Source organism: Plectropomus leopardus, chromosome 10 (genome assembly GCF_026936395.1).
Source record: "Plectropomus leopardus strain MGB_pleo_1.0 chromosome 10, ASM2693639v1, whole genome shotgun sequence".
Lineage (NCBI taxonomy): Eukaryota > Metazoa > Chordata > Actinopteri > Perciformes > Serranidae > Plectropomus > Plectropomus leopardus.
The window spans coordinates 36,261,703-36,284,413 of record NC_142185.1 but is presented as its reverse complement, the minus strand read 5'-3'; the positions used below and the strand labels follow the sequence as shown (position 1 = coordinate 36,284,413).

The 22,711-nt window shown below is 40.6% G+C and overlaps 1 protein-coding gene across 3 annotated transcripts in view; it reads right to left on the bottom strand.

The window, feature by feature from the left end:
• The window catches only part of LOC121948776 (SH3 domain-binding protein 4), a 45,110-nt gene extending 22,806 nt beyond the window's left edge, over positions 1–22,304 (bottom strand). Inside the window, exons 1-2 of one of the 3 annotated variants that reach the window (XM_088083790.1) lie at positions 22,083–22,304; positions 6,896–6,990 (exon numbers count right to left, since the gene is read on the bottom strand). The gene's annotated coding sequence lies outside the window, so the exon portion shown is untranslated. Of the gene's footprint in view, positions 1–3,676; positions 4,063–6,895; positions 6,991–22,082 lie in introns of those variants that run through there. The other 2 variants (XM_042494234.2, XM_088083791.1) reach the window with 2 other exon arrangements.
• Positions 22,305–22,711: the final 407 nt, after the last annotated feature.

Genomic DNA, 22,711 nt, shown 5'->3' with positions numbered 1-22,711 from the left:
ATTTTTATTTTGGGTTTCTTTGCATTTTTTATTTATTACTTTAGACGCTCGGTGTTGTGTGTGAAACAGCTCTCCTGCCATCTACTGAAATCTGTCTTGCTGATGTTTAAAGTTCACTTCATGTTGTAACATTTTCAGCTCACTTTAAAATGAAAATGTTTTTCATTTTCTGCTTATGAGCTCTCAGCGCTACAAATCAGCATAAACTCTGCAATAAACAGCAGAATAAAGTGGATGTGCATAAATATGAGTGTGATTAAAGTTCTTCTAAATAACTCCGATCCTCTCAGGAGTCTAAAACGGAAAATTAATATAAACAGAAAAACAAATTTCACACAGCCGTCTGACTCATAAATGCAGATGTGTGACTGATGTTCACAGATACCAGATGATTTATCTACGCCCAAACATGATTTTATGATCAAAGAAACCGGTGAATTCTGTTTTTAAAAAAATGAATATTTAAAGTATTTAATTCATGTCATTATTGAGGCTGATTACAGTAGTTTTCAAAACATTTTACAAGGTCCCAACACATTTTCATGGACAAAATGTCCAGACTTTCCCCTGATTCTTCAAGGACCCATAAGAATCAGAATCAGAATCAGAATCAGAATCAGAATCAGAATCAAGTACATTTAAACATACAAGGAATCTGACTCTGACTCCCAAACTCTTTTCAAACATAATTTCATCCGTTCATACAGGAAAGGAGCGACGAAAACAGCAAAATATATCATTATACACAAGACAGTTCCATGACTTTTTTCCAGGTTTATCATGACCGTGCGTACGTTGATTATAGGAAAAACAGACTTCTAGATATAAAAACATTTAATGCCTTTCACCCTTGAAATGCCAGGTGCCTGCCAGGTTTTGCAGGTTTACTGGCTGAAATTTGTAGGTTACATGAAAGTGGAAACTTTAGCTCAACAGTTTAAAAAAAAAAGTGGTACAGGTTTGATTTATCCATTTCAGACACGGGTGTGAAAGTGGCTCGACATATCACTATTTGTTAACATTAACCCTCAAATTTCCCAAATTGAAATTGTGAATATAAAATATGCCAAATGGAAACACATCAATTAAAAAAAAAAATCACATTTATCACAAAAAAGTTTTTACGCTTGCATGAGGGGTCATTTCAGGCGACTGGAAAAAGCCATATTTTACAAAACTGCAGTGGAAACATGGCGTCACATGACGCTGTGAGGTCACATGATGCTGTGAGGTCACATGATGCCATATAAGGGGCTCGCCTTTCCATCATGGCTCCATAACACGCCTATGTGGCCTTGGATTGGAAATAATGACGGCTAGTTTGGTGGCTGCAATAGAAATAAAGCTGCTAATGTTTTGAAGATCCATCGCCATGGTTACTGGGATGTTATCACCAGAGGAGAAGCTGCAGAACATCACTCAGTGGAAACACAGTCAGCTCCACGTTGTGTTTTATCCACATTTCCAAAATAATTTTGGTGCAAATCTGTAATGGAAACCTGTCTGCTGCAATGAAGCAGCGTCCGACAGTAACCCTGATTCTTTCTTTGGCATTCCCGTCATCCTCTATAGACACATTCTGATTTGTCTTCAGCTGTTTTTAGTTTGTGTAAACTGAAGATATGAAACATTTCCGTGAGATTGTAGAGGGGAAAGTTAAACACTGACTTCATACCTCAGCTGGCTTTTTAATCATCCCAGCAGTTATATTGTGTCAGAAGTGCTTTTAAACAGAATGACAAATATTCCAGCCACAGTTAACAACGTAAACTCGCTCCCAGAAATCAAAAACAAAGAGCTGAAACAGAGCAAACAGCAGATGTGGGTCAGTGGAACACAGCGGTTTGAGAGACACCAGGCTTTTTACTTCAATCCATAATTCATCAGGGTGTCAGCTCGGGGACGACACGCTGCAGAGACAGGAAGAGGCGGAGGATAGTTTACTACTGACACACTTCTGCAGCTTTCAGAGACATTCGGCTGAAACAAACTCTGCCAACAAATACCACGACTGCTCTGCTCAGTGAAGATGATTTTATATTTTTATATTGAAAAGTGTCGTGGTGCTTTCACAAGCTTTGAAATCTGAGCAACTAGATTTGATTTCTTTTAAGAACAAAGAGGAAAAGGCATCGACAACCTTGGCAAGAAATTTTACCTAAAAAATAGTTTTCAAATAGAAGGGAGTACTATTAGAAAACAACCCAAAAAGGGAAAAATATCCAGAAAACTATATTTACAATTTTACTAATTTTATATTTAAAATTATGTTACGGGAAAAAATGTCATAAAATGTATAAAATAAATACATATATTTATCTATTTTCAGCACTTTTCGAGGTTTTTTAAATTTGTTTATTTCTGGCTCTTTTTTGTGCTTATTTTCAGGTAATTTTCTTGCAACTTTTTTAAAGTTTTTTTGCACATTTTTGGGTCAGGTCCCGTTAAGTTGCCTGTTGCATTCCCCTTTATTTTAAAGAAATCAAAGAAATTTGCTCAGGTTTCAAAGTTCTAATGTTTTGGTCAGTGTGTCAAACCTGCAGTAAAAATACACTGTTATGCATGTAAAAGAAAACTGTCGAAAAAGATTTATAGTATAATATGTGTAAAACATCTAAGAGATTGCAGTTTTGTGCTGCGATCACAGTGTGGTTAGTTAGTGCTGCTGCTGCAGAGACAGAAAGAGCACGGAGGTCGAAACAAGCCATCAAGCACCTGTTCTGCTTTGTGTTCTGCTTTTCAGTTTGTTTTCTGCAGAGAAACCAGAAGCACCGTGTACCAACTTCCCACTGTGCTGTACTGACATTTAGGACTTCAGAGGAATTATTCTGTTATAGTTGTAAGCCGCTAATGGCCCATTTGCTCATGCTGAATTATTATTTTGATATATAAACCCCCGCAGGGTCAAACTGCATAAAGCTTACAGCTGCATCACAGCCTGCTGTAAAATCCACACAAGACGACGTCTGTGAAATGTAAATGTGGAAAACTGCAAGAATATTTAGGCAGCACCTTTACATGCTTTTAACATTCATTATTGTGTGTTAAGTCTTTAACAACCAATGTTGTGAGCTCTGTGCCAATAAAACTATCAGCTAATATATTATCAGACTTGGATTATCCTTCAAGGGAAAAGAGCACATTCAGTGCCAAATTTTTACTGAGGGTGCCTGTTGATTAGGGGATCAAACACTCATTAAATTGATGATGAGATTAGCTATCTTCTTCTGGATGGCTTACTGCATCTGCTCACCAATTCTGCAGAGGAAACAGCTATCTTTAAAAACACCAGCAAGCCGCTTAAAAAGCAAAGCTTAAGAGCAAACTGCTCCAAAATACATCAGCACATCCTCGTCTCAAGTCGTCACATGTTGTTTTGCACTTCTGCGTCCACATATTATGCTCTAGGTTTCCTTCTGCTCCCAGAGGCACAAGCAACACGACACAAGCACATGATGATATTACACTGCACGTGCTTATGTTTAGGCAACAAAAGCACATGGCAACCAACACCTATACGTCAACAAAAGCACATAGAAACCAACCAGATTTTTTTTTTTAAAAAAAAAGAAAAAGTGACCAGTTTGCTGTGGTTTCAAAGGTTTAAATCGATGTGAAAGGCATCTGAACGCAGCACAAGAAAACAGATGTCTTTCCAGGTTTCACAGACCTTTACCTGCACTGGTATGTGTGGATAAAAGTATCAATAGTTTGATCCGGCAGTGTGTTCGAGTATCTGCAGCTCTGATCCCAAAGTATCAGAATCACACTGAATAATCACCTCAGTCCGACCCTGCAGGGAATTCTGTCACTCCGTTCATTCCACCCTAATGTTGCTCTGCCTCCTCGCCGACATGACGTCTGGATCTCATCTCTTTGAAGCGGGGGGAGGTGTGGGAGGTGCGGGGGTGACGTCGGGTCAGATGTAAAGTCTGGGTGGTCTGCAGCAGCAGCTTTCCACAGCTCGGCCCGACCACGCTGCACTGTTTAACTCCCACCTCAGAACAATGGTGGGTGGGGGACCGTTGGCATGTAAATCTAAGAAAACACAACAACAACTCTGTCATGCAAATCAGCACACGTTGCCCGGTAATAAGGCGCTTGGAGAGGCCGTAACGAGGCTCAGCCAGCTCCCCTGCTTACGGCATGTCACAAACTCTCCCTCCGGACCTCTCTAATAACATTTCTGCAGAGTTTAACTGCTCGCTCGGCCGTCTGCACAGACTTTCATAATGTGCGGTATCAACAGCCGACACTATTTCATGTGTCTCATCGGGGGATTGTGTAGAGGAGGAAAGTCTTGGCTCTAATGTCGGTACTTTCCTCAGAACAACATGGAAACAAGATCTGAGTGCTGATTGAAGGTTTATATTTGCTAATGTTTGAGTCTTTGATGTTCAGGTGGAGAATCACATTGGGCGGCAGTAAAAGTCAGAAATCATCACAGAAATTCAATTTTCTAAACTGTTACATTTAATTTCACGTACAGATCTGCAGCCTGATGATGATCTGATGGGAAAAAAAGGGACTTCAGACAGATGAAAATGGAGTCAATTTTGGTAGTGTCGCTTCCCATGACTGTGGCTCAGTGTTAGTCTGCCCTGACCGCTCTGTGGCGAGTGATGTATACGTCCGAGTCATTCTCAGTACACAGGGAGGTGGCAGTAGAAGCAGTTTAAATTTATCACAACAATCTAATGTAATAAAATATGCTGATTCATAAAACAGCCTGTGCAGCTGCATCCATCTCATCCTCACTTGTCACCATGTTCATGGCCGATTTTTTTTCTTATGAACCCATTTTTCTGGATCTGACGCAGGAAGACGACATCCGTCTTCTTGAAAAAGCTTCAGCTCGATTTTGCGTCTCACAATTTCTGCACATTGATGTTTTATGAGAACTGGATGTTTATAGTTTAGTTCTTCCCACTTTGTACTGCAACACTGCACAGTAATTTAAGTTTTCATCTCATCTTGGTAAACTGAGGAACTTCCAAAAAAAAATTAAATAAATAAATCCAGCTGTGTTTTGTGCCTTTCAGCCACCAAACGTGGGTGATTTTTGGCAAACCATCACCGTTTTTTCCAGTGAGCATTTCCTGCCAAGATTGCGCCCCCAAAACAGCTTGCTTTAAGCAAAAACGATGTTTCCTAACCACAACTAAGTGCTTTTTGTGCCTAAACATAACTGCACTGACCAGCATAAACGATCATTCTAAAGGTACATAATTACGTACAAATGTAGCGCATCCGTGGTTTACAGTAACATAAAATCACATTTATTTATTGAATGCATCACGATGTAAAATCTGAAAATTTTGTTGGGACTTTATATTAAATTGTAGTGGAAATACAAAAGTTTCCAAACATAACAAATATGTCTGGTTGAATTTTTGGAAATTTGTACAAAAAAACTCCCAAACATCTGGAATATTTTTACGCGATGAACTGACGCAGCCGTAGAAAGTCTCATTTTAAAGATCATTATGGTTTCAGTGAAGACCTCGAGCAATGAATGAATAAAGAATTTGGTAGTTATAATGGAAAGTTTAAGAAAGTTTCAGGACAAGCAGATATTTTTTAATAATCTTTTTCTTTTTTTTTCTTCTGGAAGTAAAAACATCAATTCCTCACATTTGCATAGTCAGACCTGCAATGTATTTCATCCAAAAAATGACTTATTGTTCCTCTTACTACTTTAGGCAATCTGACTTTAAACTCACAGAAAACATCTTCACAGTTGGAGGGAGAAGCAATAAATGCCTGAATTATTTACATAGGACATTTAACAGGCTGCAGATCGTCCAGTAAACTGCAGCAGAGAGGAGATCGTTTGGTCATATCTTTTGTTTGCTGCAGAGTAGTTTAACGGTACAGATCCACTGTCAGCCCTGTTAAAGCTCAGCCGCCTCGGGCTGCCTGCTGCTCCGTCCTTCAGACTGTCTGCAGCAGGAGGAGCAGCAGGAGGAGGAGGAGGAGGAGGAGGAGGAGGAGGAGGAGGGAGGCTCTGTTGTGATAGCCGCTGCCTCAGACTGATAGGACTCTCCCAAAGCAAACCAAAGCTATGAATATAAAATTCTAATCATGTCTGCCCTTCTCCAACCTCTGCTCTCATTTCCTGTCTGGGCAGGGAGGTGGTCATTGTCAGCGGGCAGCAGGAGCGGCGGCGCGTTGACCCCGCTGAGGCACCGTAAGCCGATTTCCACAGTTGAATTCACTGCGGCGGCCGTGGGAGAACAGCCCGTCTTCGGAAAAAAAAAAAAAAAAACACTCAGCTTTTCCTTCTCAGTCCCCACAGAGGAAGTGCTCTATGAAGCTGTCAAGCGTCCCACTCCTTTTATTCAGCAGCTCACTTCCTGTGGGGTGGTGTCCCCCAGGAGAGGGGCCCCCCCCAGGAGGGTTTTTATTACAGATTCACGGAGGAAACACAAAGCGGCTTTGATCAGCGGGGACACAGCGGCTGCTCACCTTCCTCTACAAAACAGATTCGAGTCCTCGCTGTGGGCCCCGAATATTAAATGCAACAACGTTTTTAAGCTTTAAATACGTCTGTGAAGCTGCTGAAGAACCTGAAGATGAGACAACAACTTTTGCTCCAACATACACTAAAAGTTTTTAGTCCAAACAGTCAGAAAGAAGCAGCGAATAAACACTCAGCGACTGCGAGACCATGTTTACGTTACGAAGCAACCTAAAGCTGAGCAGTCAAACAATAATGATCTCAACATCATTTTCCTCGACAGAAATATAATAAATGTTCGGAAAAATTACAAACACCAGCTGCCACCTGCCGTTTAACACAAGAAGACACATTTTTGTGATGTTCAGCATGTTCTGTGAATTTGATGGACATCATTTAAATGACAGCCAAACAATGCAAATCCAAAACTCTTACAAACGTGCTGTTAATTCAGAAGCATTTCCAGGCCTGAGATGATACAGCGATTCAGATTTCAGAACCTTTCAAGGCATTTCATTATCCTGGGAGCCCTGAGATGAAAAACAAAAGAGAAGACAACGAAGAAGAAGAGGAACACAAAGATGACAGCAAAGAAGACAAAGATGAAGAAGACAACAAAGAAGAAAACAAAGATGACAAAGAAGACAAGGACAGAGAACGGAGAAGACGATTAATGAATGAATGAATAAGAAAAAGAAGGGGAAGACAAACAAGATGATGACAACAAAGAAGAAAAAGAAGAAGAAGAAAACATAGTGGCCAAACTGTGCAACGACGACTTCCTGCTCTGTCAGGTCAGAGTCTAAACGCGCAGAGAAAATACTGACCTCAGTTTAGATTTGACTTTTGTCTTTTTATTTTGTTGACATTCTCAGCAGTTTGACGTGTCCCTGATCAGAATTAATATTTGTGTATTTGTTTATTATTTTGGATTATAATTGTTTTGAACCTGAGATTTGTGAAATGTTTCACTGTTTGCAAGTCTAAAGCAAAAATCTGCCTTTAATTTGAAAGAAACAATGACTTTGATATTATCATATTTAATATTGATATCGCTCAGCCTGAAGCAAACACCAAAATGAGCCTGAACTTCCTCCTGAACCAAAACAGAAAGGGACGTCCCTCACTTCCTGTTGTGATGATCTGTTGGATGACAGATTTTTTAACGGCGGCGTCGCTCCTGCTCACTCATCATGTTCGCTCTGTGCTGCTTTAATAGGACGATATATTCTGAGTGTATCTGTGAAGAGGAGGCGACTGCGGAGGAAGAACATTAATGAGGCTGGGCTGTAAAACTGGTCACCGTGCAAGGTCAAAGACACAACAACGCTCACCCCGCAGCAATAAAAGCCCCAGCTGACTGGCTCCATATCGCCCCTCGGAGCGAGCTGGTCTCTGCTGTGAGTTTAAGGACGAGCGCTCCTGAGCAGGAAGTGGCTGAGGAGGAAATGCCTTTGTGATGAGAGGTGGCGACATCTCTGCAACATTTCCTTCAAAGCACCGCCTTCAACACATTGTTCTGTGCACTCACGGGCCAGAAAGACGAAAAAAGGATGTCAGATTTCACGTTGGACGGACCCTGGAAGGACATCGTGTCTACACAGGAAGTGATGACACTTAGCTGTCATCCAAAAAATGACCTGATGTTCTGTCTGAAGCAGCTCAGGCTGAGTTCAGTGAATGCTTTTTGTTTTTCACCTCCTCCTTTTTATCAAACGCATGAGAAATATTCTGTGAGCAGCTTTCATCAGGGACAACAGATCGTTATCAACTATTTCCAACGGTTCAAGTCATACTATGAAGCTTTTCAAAAGAAGAAATAAATTCTTCCTCTTTCAAATGAAAAGCTGAACTCAACAAAACGAGAAACGATTGAGTGTTTTCTGCGGCTTGTCTTCATCAGCAGCTCGTGCTGCTCAGTAGTTCACTGACTTTATGAGTCTTGACTTTTTCCGTCTGTTCACTGCGCCCCCCGCGCTCTCTGTAAACAGAGCCTGCACTGAATATTCTCAAATTCAGAGATGAAAATTAAACTGTGGGGAATATAGCCACGATCACATATGATACACCGATTAGCTGCCTGATATCAGACAGGACTGTCAACTCGTTACACTCTGTGTCTTCAGTCTGACATCAGACAGGTTTACATTACAGATTTACACAAAATCTAAGCGATATTTTCCAAAAAAAACACAATTGCAAGATGACTGTGTTTCCACTGAGTGATTTTATACATCTTCTCCTCTGGCACTAACATCCCAGTAACCATGGCGATGGATGTTCAAAACATCAGCAGCTTTATTTCTATTGCAGCCACCAAACTAGTCGTCATTATTTCCAATCCAAGGCCACGTAGGCGTGTTATGGAGCCATGATGGAAAGGCGAGCCCCTTATACGTGAGAGCGGCCACGTAAGAGGGATTTCTGGGAGATGTAGTCCACGATCTCACAGAGGAATTGTGGATTCAAAACTTTCTCAGAGTTATGTGATGCAGTAACAGCTCTTATAGCTCCTGCTGCATCATGAAGGAGCCAGTTCCTACTGACAAGCACACAGACACAGCATCATGTGACCTCACAGCATCATGTGACCTCACAGCATCATGTGACCTAGAAAAGACTAAAAAGTGTTTCCATTTAAGATTGGACAAATACGGCCTTTTATTTTGCCTGAGATACCTCCTCGTGTGAGTTTAAAAACTTTTTTTTGCAATAAACGGGAGTTTCTGAAATTGACTTGTCTCCATTAGGCGTATTCTATATTCGCAATTTCAATTTGCGTAATTTGAGGGTTAATGGAGACCTGCCTATTGTATCCTCTAATTGATTTCTGTGGGGGAGGGGGATTCAATTTTCTTGAACAAATCACAAGAGACCAACACATTCACCTGAATCTAAAGCCCCTACAACACCAACTCCAGCTAAACTTAACTGATATATTATTGAGAATTATAAAATATGCTCAATATGTCCATTGCAAAGCAACAATATGTGAAACATTGTGATGAGAATATGTTGAAAACTGACAGACCAACTGCATCTGTTGTTTATCATCTATACATTACAAAAAGCGTTGCAACATTGCGAGAGAATGAGACAAACACGCAGGGGAGAGACCAGATGAGAGACAGCGGTCGGAGAAATGAGAGAGTCAGAGAAAAGTGATATCACGTGGCCTGTTGTCAGAGAGAAAAGCAGAGTGAAAACAGCTTTTTACCAAGAACGGACAGACTCTTGAATGTTCATTCTTCCCACGAGCTGCTTAACACCAGCAAGTCTCACATCAGCAGCTGATTTGAGGGGGATACCAGAGCAATTCAGCTACAGGGGATAGTTAATACTTTGGCATAAATCCAACTTAATATGCAAAGATAATGACTTCAAAATATAAAACCAAGGTTAGAAGCAGCGTATTCTGCTGAGGAAACACTGAGGATAAACAGAACAGTGTTTGTTTCCAAGAAAACTCCACAGGGCATCTTTAGACGGCGGTTTACATAACGCTGTGACAACAACACCATCCACAGCTGTTTCCAGAGACACACCTCATATTATACAACACACACACTGAGATCATGACAGCGGAGGGACGACTCAGCAGAACTGCGGGGTACAAGACCGAGTGTTACTTTCTGAAACAAGTTACGATTTTTCTTTTACACAAAAGTGTTTTTGCAACATTCAGAGTTTAATATGTTTGTTTTCTGTTAATCTGATTAAGCTTCTGAGATGAAAACAAGCAGGCTCTCACTCTCTGTGCTCTCACCACATATGGACCCAACAGAAGTTAAACTGATCCCAGCGCAGCCTCACATTCACAGCCACAAACACGCAGAGTCGTCTGCTTGTGTCTCCAGCGAGGGAGGATTTAGGAGCTGACGAGCGTCGGCTGAACGAGCTCACAGACCTCGAATTAGCTCCTGAACTCATCAGATAACAGGAGAAGCGAGTCCACACGGCCGAGAGTAACGAAACAAAGCTATGAGTGTGCTCACCGCTAACTTTTCCCATTTATGAGAAAAAAAGATTGATATGAACCTTGTGGCTGATACAACTACAACAGCAGGCAGCAATGGGTGCAACCAAAACCAATATTGGAACAAGAGACGGACACTTCCTGTGAAGTTTCTGATGTTTAAAATAAACTAATGCTGTCAGCTTCAGACAGCTTCGAGTCTAAAAAGAGCGAGATAAGGTGAGAGATTAAAGAGCGAGAGAGTCAACTAAGTCAACAAAGCGTGGGAACAAAGACGAGGAATTCAAGAATATGCTACTTTATTCCCAGCAGCCACTCAGTGCAGAAAAAGGCCACTTTTAGACGACAGCAGCCAAACTAAAACCGGAAAAGTCTTTCCTTTGAGTTTTTTTAAAAATCCGGCTTCACATAATAACATTGTGACAATCCTCGTGTGCACAGATCCTTAAAAACAACGGAAACAACTGTAGTAGGCATGCCAAGTCAGTAATGACACACGATAGAAGAACATCACATGCATGCGTTAATCGCTAATCACTTTTACATGGCAACAAAAGGGCTGACGTCAAAAGATGTCACTCTGGCCCCCAAAACGCCGCTGCCATGTGAACGAAAGGCCAAACAGCAACCAAATTTCCATGTGAGAACCATTGCCATGTAAAAGGACCCTTAAGAGAGTGAGATAAGGTGAGAGATTAAAGTGCGAGTCAACAAAGCGTGGGAACAAAGACGAGGAAATCAAAAATATGCTATTTTGTTCCCAGCAATCATTTTGTGCAGAATAAATCAGTCACCTGAGGAGACAGGTGCTCTGCAGGTTTCACTCTCCTTTCCCACCTCTGCATGCTGCTTTTTAATTTATTCATGGCATTTATTCAAACATCAGAGTCGTGCAACAAGAAACACAAAGAACAACGGGACGACTGAGCTGTTGTTTCCTCCTCAGTGAAAATTACTTCTCAAATGCCGCTGACATTTTTAATCCATCATCCGTCTGATTTGCCAAAGAGTCCAGAGATGCAGAGGAAATGGAAACGGCTGTGAGATGTAGAGCTTTTAATTCCTCTGTGTTGTTTCTGCAGCTCGATGGTTCCTGGAACTGTTTATCTAAAAAGACGCTAATTATATAAAGCACCAAAAGGCAGCCGGGACCGACTCATGTTTGTCTTTGTGCTTGTAATAAAGTTTCAATTGATTAACCAATCAATTAATTGACTTTCAGCACTATCTTATAGCATATGCACACAGGTCGCCGTACACCGCGGTATGGCATGTGGTGGGAACAGTAAGAACCCATCTCTACCAATAACCAGCCACTAAATGACTGTCCCTGGCAATAACTGACCGTCCAGCAGCGGACGTTTGGGGAGCTCTGGGGATCTGTGCACACTGTGATGACACTCTGCCGGTTAAACGTCGGCAAAGTTTCCCTCCAAATATCCTGCTGTTTGGAAAATGTTATCATGTCAAATAACAGTTTTAACTTATAATTTATGTTTTTTGGGTTGTTTTTTTCCATTCAAGTTTCACTCAGGAGCAAAAATCAACTGTAAAAAAAGAAAATAACAATGTGACTTTTTTTGTAGTTTACTATCAATATTAACCAATATGAAATGTATTATTGTGACAGTATTTTTAGCGATATCATCCAGCCCTATTTGAAATCAGATAGTTTCAAGTCTTGTGGTTTGTAAATAGATTATAATTAGTTAATTTATCATTAAAGTGAAAAAGTGTCAGAGGCACATTTAGAGAGTTTACTCAAACAAAAGAGTGATGAGCTGTGCCTGCAGGAGTGCTGACTCAGCAGATAGGTTTAGATGAGAAAAGTTGATCTACAAGACAATAAATATTTGAAACTAATACAGGATGTCTGAGAAACTTACTGCATAATATTCCATTATATTGTAATATTTTTGAATTTTCACCAGCTATCAAATGTAGTTTCCCTTAATGGAAATAGACATTTTCACCTCATATCGGTGCATAAACAAAAACATCAGAACTCAGGAAATTAAGTGTTTGATGCTCAAAGTTTCTTGAGAGAGAAATACCAATGTTGAAATGAAACATTTGGCCGATCAGGATACCAGTAGTGGAACGTAACTAAGTACATTTACTCAAGAACTCTACGTAAGGACAAATTTGAGGTACTTGCACTTTACTTGAGTATTTTGGTTTCACACCACTTCATACTTTTACTCCACTACATTTCTCTGACAGCTTTAGTTACTTTACATATTCAGATTTTTGCATAAAAGTCATAAGAAGCGCTTATACAATATGATGTTTTGTCACAGGGCAAATTATCCAAAACTTTATACAGTTACACCTGAAAAAAGTCAATAATATCAGCCAGTTGACAGAAAATGAACTGCCAACTATTTTTGATAAAAATGAAAGTCTTTTTCTAGTTTTTGTACATTTTTCTATGTTTTCTCTAATTTAATTTTGAGTTTTGGGATGTGTTTTTGTCTATTTTTTATAATTATGAGTTTTTTTGGTGTTCGGAATTTTTTTTGTATTTTTTTTAGTCATTTTAATTTTTTTCTTTCATGTTTTAAAAATGTTTTTTTTTTTTTTTTACAAACTACTTCTCCTGTATCTGCCAACAGCCTGCCAACATTCCCAGTTAAAGAAAGGCTGAAAAATCATGTGCTTGTGGCCCCGGGCCCCCAAAACATTACATCTGCCCCTGGTAATAATAATGAGAGCTCAGCGCGAGCGGCTGGACGAGACACGGAGCGATGCGTCCTACTGTTTCTAAATAATTCATCCAAAGTTTGATTAAAGCAGAAACTAACACAAAGTTGTCTGTAGAAGTCTAAAGAAGTCACTTTCACCTCTGCAGATGTGTCTGATTCAGTGCTGTGGCTGTCAAACACTCAGCTGTTCTACAGTCAAAGTTGTTCACTGCATTTGGTTCTCCGCAGCTATTCTTATTATCACTGGCTGTTCGTGTTGTCTGTCAAAACATGTCTATAATGTGTTCTATAGATATTTTATCAACTACCTGTCATATTTCAATCAAGGAAAAGTTATTTCGCGATTGATATCCTTATCGTTTTATCGCGCAGCCCTATTTTCAGTGTTTTTTTAAGTACTTTTATTCAAGTAAAGGATCTGCATACTTCCTCCACCTCTGCACAATAAGCAATGAAGTAAATGGGTTAAAAAAAACAAACGGTGCAAGCCCTGTGTGATGTGTCAGCTTCAGTGAGGTCGTTCCCCTGCTGAGCTCGTTTATGGAGACCACGTTCATTATTTCACACTGCTCTGACTGTCAGAGCTGTCAGGAGTCTGCAGCCAGCGCTCCTGAGGTCCACAGCGCCTGAGGACTAATTGTGTGATGTGAGATAAACCCACAGACACGTTGACTACGAATTTTAAATGCTGCTCTGTATTTTTTATAAGACGCTCCGTCTGTTTGTTGACTTACAAACTCTCCTCAGAGCGCTCTGCTGCTGACTGCAGGCAACAAACTGCATGCTTAAACATTCAGGCTGCAAACACCTCTGGCTCCGTCACTCACAGGAAACATTTGCTTAAGCACATATTTACGGATGTTTAAAGATATTCTGCAGACAGCAGCTGAATGGGTTGATTTTCTCCGTCTGCCGGCAGAAATGAATTGTGTGCGTGATTGTGTCTGTGCTGCAGCAGCTGCGGCCATCATTCACTCCTTCACTTGACAATAAAAACATAGCAAGGTGGAAACGGCTGTGGGGATAAAGTAGGAGGAATGTGAGGAATGCTGAGCTCCCAATGAAATCATGAATTATTCAAGCGAGGGAGAAGAAGAAGAGGAAAACGAATCATTCTCGTGACGACAAAGAGGAGGTTGGAGAGCGTGTTAAACTGTCATTCTGGGCTTTTATCAGGAAAGTCATTGGGCTGCTCTCCTTGTTGCCAGTCTTGTCACGAATCAGAAAACAATGGTGTTAAACTCACACCCGTATCCCCCCGACCCCATCACCCATCCCACACACACACACACACACATACACACACACACACACACACACACACACACACACACACACACACACACACACACACACACACACACACACACACACACACACACACACACACTTTGCTTTCTTCATCCTGAGTGGTCACGCTGGGACACAACAGAGCTGATGGATGAGCCAAACTTGGCTGTTCTTTAGCGGGATTGTGACGTTTCTCTAAAGCTGGTGCTCACAGACGTCTGCTTGTGTCTGTTAGAGAAAGACCACTCAGAGCTTTTTAAAAACGTCATCGACATACGTAGCTACACAGCTGTCCATATAAATTAGCCACAGAAAACGAGACATGGACTCAGATGTCAAAATACAACGTGCATATGCATGGTAGTGCTCGTAAAACTTGTCCTGTGTGCTTAATTTTCAGATATACCCAACCACTTAATCCTGTGTTCACACTACAAGCAACACAAGCTGCGTTTCCATCACAGATTTGAGCAAAATGTAAGCGATATTTTCCAAATGTCGATAAAACACAATGTGGAGATGACTGTGTTTCCACTGAGTGATGTAGTGTGACCTCTCCTCTGGTGATAACATCCCAGTAACCATGGCGATCCATGTTCAAAACATTAACAGCTTTATTTCTATTGCAGCCACAAACTAGCCATCTTTATGTCCAATCCAAGCACAGCCATAGCATCATGTGACCTAGAAAAGACTAAAAGGGGTTTCCATTGCAGTTTTATGAAATATGCCTTTTTAAATTACCTGAAATACCACCTCATGAAAGTGTAAAAACTTCTTTTTGCAATAAATTGGAGGGTTTTTATTTTAAAATTGACGTGTCTCCATTAGGTGTCTTTTATATTTGTAATTTTAATTTGTGCAAGTTTAGCGTTGACTGAAACCCGCCTACAGCAACAGGCCTCAAGCCATTTCCGATGGAAGCCGGTGACATAAAGCTACAAACTGACGCCCAGCACTAGTTGCTGCTGGACGGACAGATGGACGCACTATAAATCAAAGCTGAGCTCCAATGATGGGGTGACGTGTCAACTTATCATGTGTGTTTGTTTCCAGCTGTGGTGCTGTGTTATTCAGCATTCAGTTTTATGTGGATTGCAGTGCACACAAGCAATCAGTCAAATTTTATCTATATATATAAAACACCTTTCAAACAAACCGAATGCAATTCAAAGTGCTTTACAACATAGGAAATAAGCACAAATTGATCTCAATAAATAGAATAAGTACAAACCATAAAATTGTGATTGTAAGACACGCCATTTATGCCATACGCATGAACACAGCCAAAATTTCAAAAAACAAAGCCTAAAAAGCGTGTAAAATGTGGCAAACAGTCCCTAAGGGTTAAATCATCATCAGTGCTCCTCATCATGGAGCAAACTGTTCAAAGGCTGGATGCAAAACAGTCTGATAAAGGCGAGCTTCCTCTCTGACAGCAGGTGGAGGTGACGGCGAGGCGGCAGTGAGCTCGCACTGAGCTCCAGCTGACGGCGAGCAGTGGGGTGGGGGGCGGGGGCTGATGAGGGAACACCGAGCTACACGATGACTCACGGCTGGCATAAGGGCTGGCTTCAGTCCTGCACAAGTAAAGCTGACAAGGGCGGCCCCGGGCTGAGGTCGGGACGAGGGGGGAGAGGGGGGAGAGTGGGTGGGTACCAGCTGCCTATCTGATGCCAGCTACGAGCCGTGCCCTCGCTATGATGACTCGTGCTGTAATCAGCTGGAGCTGAGCCGCAGCGACACCAGAAGACGCACGTTCACCCCTGGAGGGGAGGGAGGTTGGGGGGCTTATCTGGAATCACATGCATTCATTCAAACAATGAAGTCTATTCAAGTCCAGCTGTAACTCGACATCAGCTCCTCAACCATACAGATGGATGAAGAGGGTTTTGCTTAGAAAGTGCTAAAATGCCATGAACAGGAGTTATTAATATTCAAACTTCATAATCTGTTTTTTATTCAAGGTCAAAGGTCCGGAGCGACTGGTGATAAGTGTTTGCCGAGCAGCAGAGAGAGAGAGAGAGGCTTCAGCAGCTCTCTGTGCTGCGTCACAGATCTCACAAACAGCTTGTTTGTGGATTCATAAGAAGATTTTAACTGTCAAAGTGTTTTTGTCCTCTATTTTCCACAGGTTTCCTCGTGTGTCTGCGGTTGATGTTCTGGAGTGGCGCTCCTGCAATGTCAATGAAAACATGTGGTGGGACTATGCTGTGCACGGTTCATTTAGGTAGCAAAAGCACATGGCCACCAATGGCGGAGACAAACAACAACAAATGGATGGATGATTGGGATCAGGTGAAGGAGGCACATGGTGAGGTGTCGAAAAAAACATCACATTCAGACGGGAAGTTAACACCAGACTCCAACATAGAAGTTCAGGTCTGTTGAATCCATCCGCCACCCCTCTCCCCAGCCTAAAGGCGCCCTTATATTACGCCGTTACAGACATTGTTTCAACCTGTCACCATCATGCCGCATATCATGCAGACGCAACAGGTTTCCTCCAAGTGGCGTCGCCCGTCCGCATATCACGCAGACATGGCAGGTGCTGTCCGGCTGGCCGCCAGCATATAATGACACCACAACTGCTTCTGTTAGGCCACAATCTCACCTGACGACTACCAGCAGCTTATCAAAGGTTCAGGTCACTTTAAGGTCCCACGGGGTAATTTGTGTTGCAGCAATTGCAAAAACATAATGAAAACACATAAAGCACAAACACTGTGACACAGAAACAAACAACGGGTGACAGTAACTGCACCTGTGCACATTCAAGCTCCACAGGAGCAGATTAACAAGAGTCCACCAGAACTCCACAGAGCCGAAAATAATTCAGCGAGCATTAAATATCATAAAACATCTCCTCATAACTTAAACCATTTCCAGTGTAGTACACATCACCATCAACAGGTCAGCACAGTCACAACAACGCAGCATCAGGACCGACACCACAAGGCCGATACTGCAGTACAGCTCACAAGTACGATATGTACTGTTACTGTCACCCTATCATTATCATCATTATCATCATCATCATCACCGTCATCATCATCATCATCATCACCGTCATCATCATCATCATCATCACCGTCATCATCATCATCATCATCATCACAGGTAATGGACTACCAAAGCAGTCACCTCCTTCAGTTATTAGTATTTAAGATATGAACAGAAACAGGAATGAAGGACTTTTTATACCTTTTTGACTTCTGATCAACAGGTGCATGTCGGCTTTGGCCAGATTGTAAAAGCTTGTACTCAGAATTTCGGGGATGGGCACAGTCAGAGCGAATGAGTGATGCTTTTTTTGAGCACCTGCTTATTAAATAAGTCGTGTAAACTCCTGAACTGTACCGCCACTATCTGACTTAGTTGGCTTATAGCACTGAGATCTTTCGACAAAAACGTCTGTATTTTCGGGACTGTGGAATGAGAACAGGATGGGTAGGAGGGTGTATTTTCAAATTCTGCCATATTTTTTGTCCTTTTCCAGGTTTCTGCTGACCCCAGCTGTAAAGGATGTTTCTTTAACACATAAATGTTGTTTCTTACTGAAAACAAATTCATGAAAATGCTCAAACCAGCCTGATATACAGTATGCCCTTTCTCTGACCCATAGCGGTCACATGTTGTCCAAAAGTCTGTGCATACTGTATCCAATGTATGGTTTAGCCAGAAGGCTAAAATAACAGGAGACATCATCCTTTAATCAATCTAGGCCATCACTGAGCCTGTTTAGTCTCTGGTGCCATTAATTATTGCAGCTACATTATTTAATTTATATATGCAACATGAGAGGCCTTCATAATGTAATCACTGCGAGTGTAATTGTTTTTTTAATTAAAATATTAATGAATCATTAGATATAAGAACCACAACACATTTTGATTAATCTCTTTTTTCTTATTATATCCACCATTCCTCTTTTCATAGCGGTTTATGTTTGTAGACATGTAGAGGGAGTGAGTCACGGTCACACAGTCTGCTGCAGCACATTTCACCGTCTGCTGGAGCACAGAGAGATGCTGCTGAATCAAACATACGGCACTCATGTATCATTCAATATGGAAATTATATCAAGAGTCAATAACAGAGTGTGGTTATGATTAAATCAAATCTACCAGGAACTGACGACTGATGGTGAGCATGCTGGGAAGTCACCCACTTTATTTTCCATGTTGTTTGAGGTGCAGCAGAAAACATCACATCCTCTTTTTTTTAGATCTAACTTCACTGTCAGACTCAATTTTAAATAGTGTGAGTTTGACCAGTTTACTTAAAATGACACTTTTACATTTTCAAATTATATTTTTCTGATTCTCAAGTGTGCGAGTCTGCATCACGTCTGTGTTACTTTTCAAATCATCTTTCAAGGAAAAAACAATTCATTTTACAACCAGGATCTTAGCTTGTAGTTTTGTCCCCACTTTTGAAGTATTGGACAAATAAAGACACTAAAGCAGTGATACTCAACTTAGGGCTCACGGGCCAAATCAGGCCCACAACAGGATGCTGGGTGGCCCCTCAACCATTTTCTAATTCACACTAAAAATGAAGTGATTCACACTGGAATTGTTTTTATACTTTTAGTCTCCATAAGGTGTCAAAGTGCATAAAACAGCGTCAAAATAGAGTTTGTTGATCAAAAAACAGTGTCAGTGGAGGATCCCCCACACCCCTGGACGGGGGTCCTAGCTAAGACCCAAATGTGCTAAAATTCAAGAAATGTCCTGAAATCCTACAAACGTCCTAAAATCTGAGAAACATCCTAAAATCCGAGAAACGTCCAAATTTTTTCAAGAAATGTCCAAAACTCCTGAAAACATCCTTAAATCCTGAAAGCGTCCTGAAATCTAAGAAATGTCCCTGGCTTTCTGTCATTTTGCAGAAGTGGCTCCCAAACAAATGTTGCTCTAAAGAGTCAAAGAATCACCAAACTGTTTATAGTTCACACTGAAAGGAAGATGAACGTCTGACCTAAATTTCATGGAAATCTGTCAAATAGTTGTTGTAGGTTGTAAACAAACTGCAAGTATGAAACCATGTTATTTACAGGTGAAACCAAAACTGTGCACAGCTGAGGTGTGCACAATAAGCCCTCACTGCACAGGAAAACTGTGTGCACAAAATCACAGCAAATACAGTCGGTCAAAGTTGAAGCAGGAAGACTTTGTTTACAATAGACAGCTCAGATAAGAATTTTAACATTTTCCTAACAAATCATTTGGTTTGGATGACTGTTTGAACCCTTTTTAAAACCACACAGTCAGAAAACATGATGAATGATCCTCACATCGCAAAAAACAAAAAAGATAGGGCTCGTGACATGTCATCACCATGACGGTCAAAACTGTGGTATGGGCAGGATTACACCAAAAATAACACTCGAGCAGTTTTCCTTTAAAGGGCGGCTTTAAGGTGCCAACTTCAAGGAAAGAAGCAAACCCAGCGTGCGGCTGTCAGATACCGACTAAACCTGTGAAGGTGGCGTGTGTGGAGAGCAGCAGGGCGGCTCAGACTACAACAACAAAAAAGTCAGGAGGCCTCAGAATATCAGCAGCTTCTCCGTCCACAAACATTCGGGTTTGGGATTAGAAAACGTGAGAAAAAATTTGTGCTCTTTATTCATTCCACAGTTATGAAGTTGTGCATCCAAATTATGATTTAAATATTTTAAGTCCCAAATTTAATGTTACTTTTCATCTTGGATAGTTAACTCCAGGCTATTGTTCTAATATCATAAATAATACTACCTCTCACACTGTTGTCACAGCTTTGTTTACTTTCTTGATAATATATATATATGAGAACCTAAAAGTCCTGTATCATTGGGAGATATAAGCTAAAATTCAGACATTACAGATAAACACAGATAAATTTGCATTATTCATTAGTAAACTTAAGGTCTATCATAGAATCGTAGAAAAAGCAACAAATACGAGATGCTGAAACCAAGAATTTTTTTTGGCATTTTTGCTTAAAAAACATCCAAATATCAAAATTATTGCCCATTAATACTCTATTAACCCTTTGAAACATGGATCAAAATACATTTTCTTGTTTCTAGTAGATTTAGATATTTCTCATATTTATGTATAAAATTGTTATAGAATAATTATTATTATTTTTAAGCACTCTTTTCAGGTCTTTTTTGACTTTTTTAACATTCCTTTTATTTTCCCTAGTTTTTGGGTAATTTTTGCAGGTTTTTTTGTAAATTGTTGGGTAATTGTCTTGGCTTTCTTAACTTTCTGTTTTGCTCATTTTAAAGCAATTTTATTGTTTGATTGTTTGCTGTTGATGTTTTTTTTAAATAGATTTTTTGCATTTTTTTTGGTCATTTCCTCTTAATTTGCTTATTGTCTTATTTTCATGTTTTTGGAAAAAATCAAGCCAATGAGCTCAAGGTTTGAATTAATCATAATTAAATGTATAATTTCATCTCTAATCTCCATTACTCCTCCTCTTCCTCTGTGTATTTATTTCAGGCTGCAGGATCCCACGTCGAGAGTGAGCCGGCTCCAGCAGTGTGAAACCTCAGTGATCCGGGTTTCAAGCAGACTCGAGCCAGTCAACATGATAAACAAGATAATGTCAAATCCTCAAACTGTGGCTGTTTTTTTTTGTTTGTTTGTTTTTTAAATACATTTTACCTTTTTTCAGAGGCTATTTTCTGGGGAACAGTTTTTTCCTCTCAAAATCAGGGATTGTCTTTTTTGCTTTGGTTAATTTTAAAAATACTTATTTTATTTTTTCCAAAAAAAAATATAAAGAAAACAGTGGAGCTGTGGTTGTTGGCTTTTTAAAACTCATTTATTCACTATTATTATTGTCATTATTAATTATTATTATTTATTTATTTATTTTAAATGAATATTTTATTTATTTAGTTAAATCCTGAAAATCAGTGGAGCTGTGTTTGTTGGCTTCCTTTATTTATTTAATTTTAATTTTAAAAATCAGTGGAGCTGTGTTTGTTGGCTTCCTTTATTTATTTAATCTTTTAATTTTAAAAATCAGTGGAGCTGTGTTTGTTGGCCATGCAATGCCATGGCAACTAGTGTCAGCAGCAGTCCCACTCCAGCCACAGACAGAGGGACACACAGACAGACAGACAGACAGACAGACCACCGTGTCCATTACAGAGAGACTTAACGGGCTCTAACACCGCTACGGCTCAGCGTCTCATTTATTACAGCTATAGTTTTCTCTCTGGCGGCTTTTAAACTTAAAACGACGGATTTAAAAGACTTTTAACGACAATAATGTGGCGAAAAGCAGCTGCAACAACCGTTACTGTAGTTAAACGGCAGGTATGATCCAGTTCCACCCACAGAGCTTTCTGCCACTTCAATAACTGCAAGACGGAGCAAAACCCGAGAGGTGGAGCTTTAAAATGTTAAACTGAGGACATTACGGGACTTTAAAAATAATGCCAAAATCCAAATTGTTGTCGAATAAAGGTCGCTTTCTTTCTCCCTTAAAAATGAGTCCCACTCCAGCTGGAAAAGTTCCTCCTCTCCGGGATGAAGCCGTCGCTGCCCCTTCCAGGTGGAGCAAACATTTCCTCACACTTTTCCCCGTTTGGAAGAAATTATTTAACGGAAACAGAAGGAGGAGAAGACGAGGAGAAGATTGAGCTTACCTGGCAGAGAGGGAGTCCTGTTTTTTCCCATGGAGAGGGAGATAAGAGCCGAGCAGGCGCAGTTTCCGTCGAGCTCTCCGGTGCAGCCGCTGGATGTGTGCGGATCCGCCGTGTCCTCCTGGAGGAGAGCAGCAGCTCCGGCTGATGTCACCGGGACAGGGAGGGGCCTCCCCGGCCACATGATGTCACCGCACTGGTTCAAATCTCTCCACACAGCAGCTCCTGGAGAAAAACTCAACATTATTTCCTTTATTCAACCAACCCCGTCCAACTGTCTTGACCTTAAAGATAGTATCTGTTATTATAATGTCCCAGATGATCTTGAATATGTGATCAACTTCGTCATACTCTTGGGCTGGGCCTAGAAATAATATCACGATATTTTGGGGCCATATCACCATATGCACCAGTGGTTCTCAAACTTTTTTCTGTAATGTTCCCCCTTTGAAATATTATTTCAGCCAAGTACCCCCTGACCAGGTACAACACAGCGCTGTGCCATCAGTGTCTGACTTAAACAATGTTGTAACTGAAAGACACTTTCAAATTTCAAACATTTGTAAAAAAAAAAAAACAAAAACAAACAACTCATTTTAAACATTTCAAATGTTAAGAATTCATGAATAAAT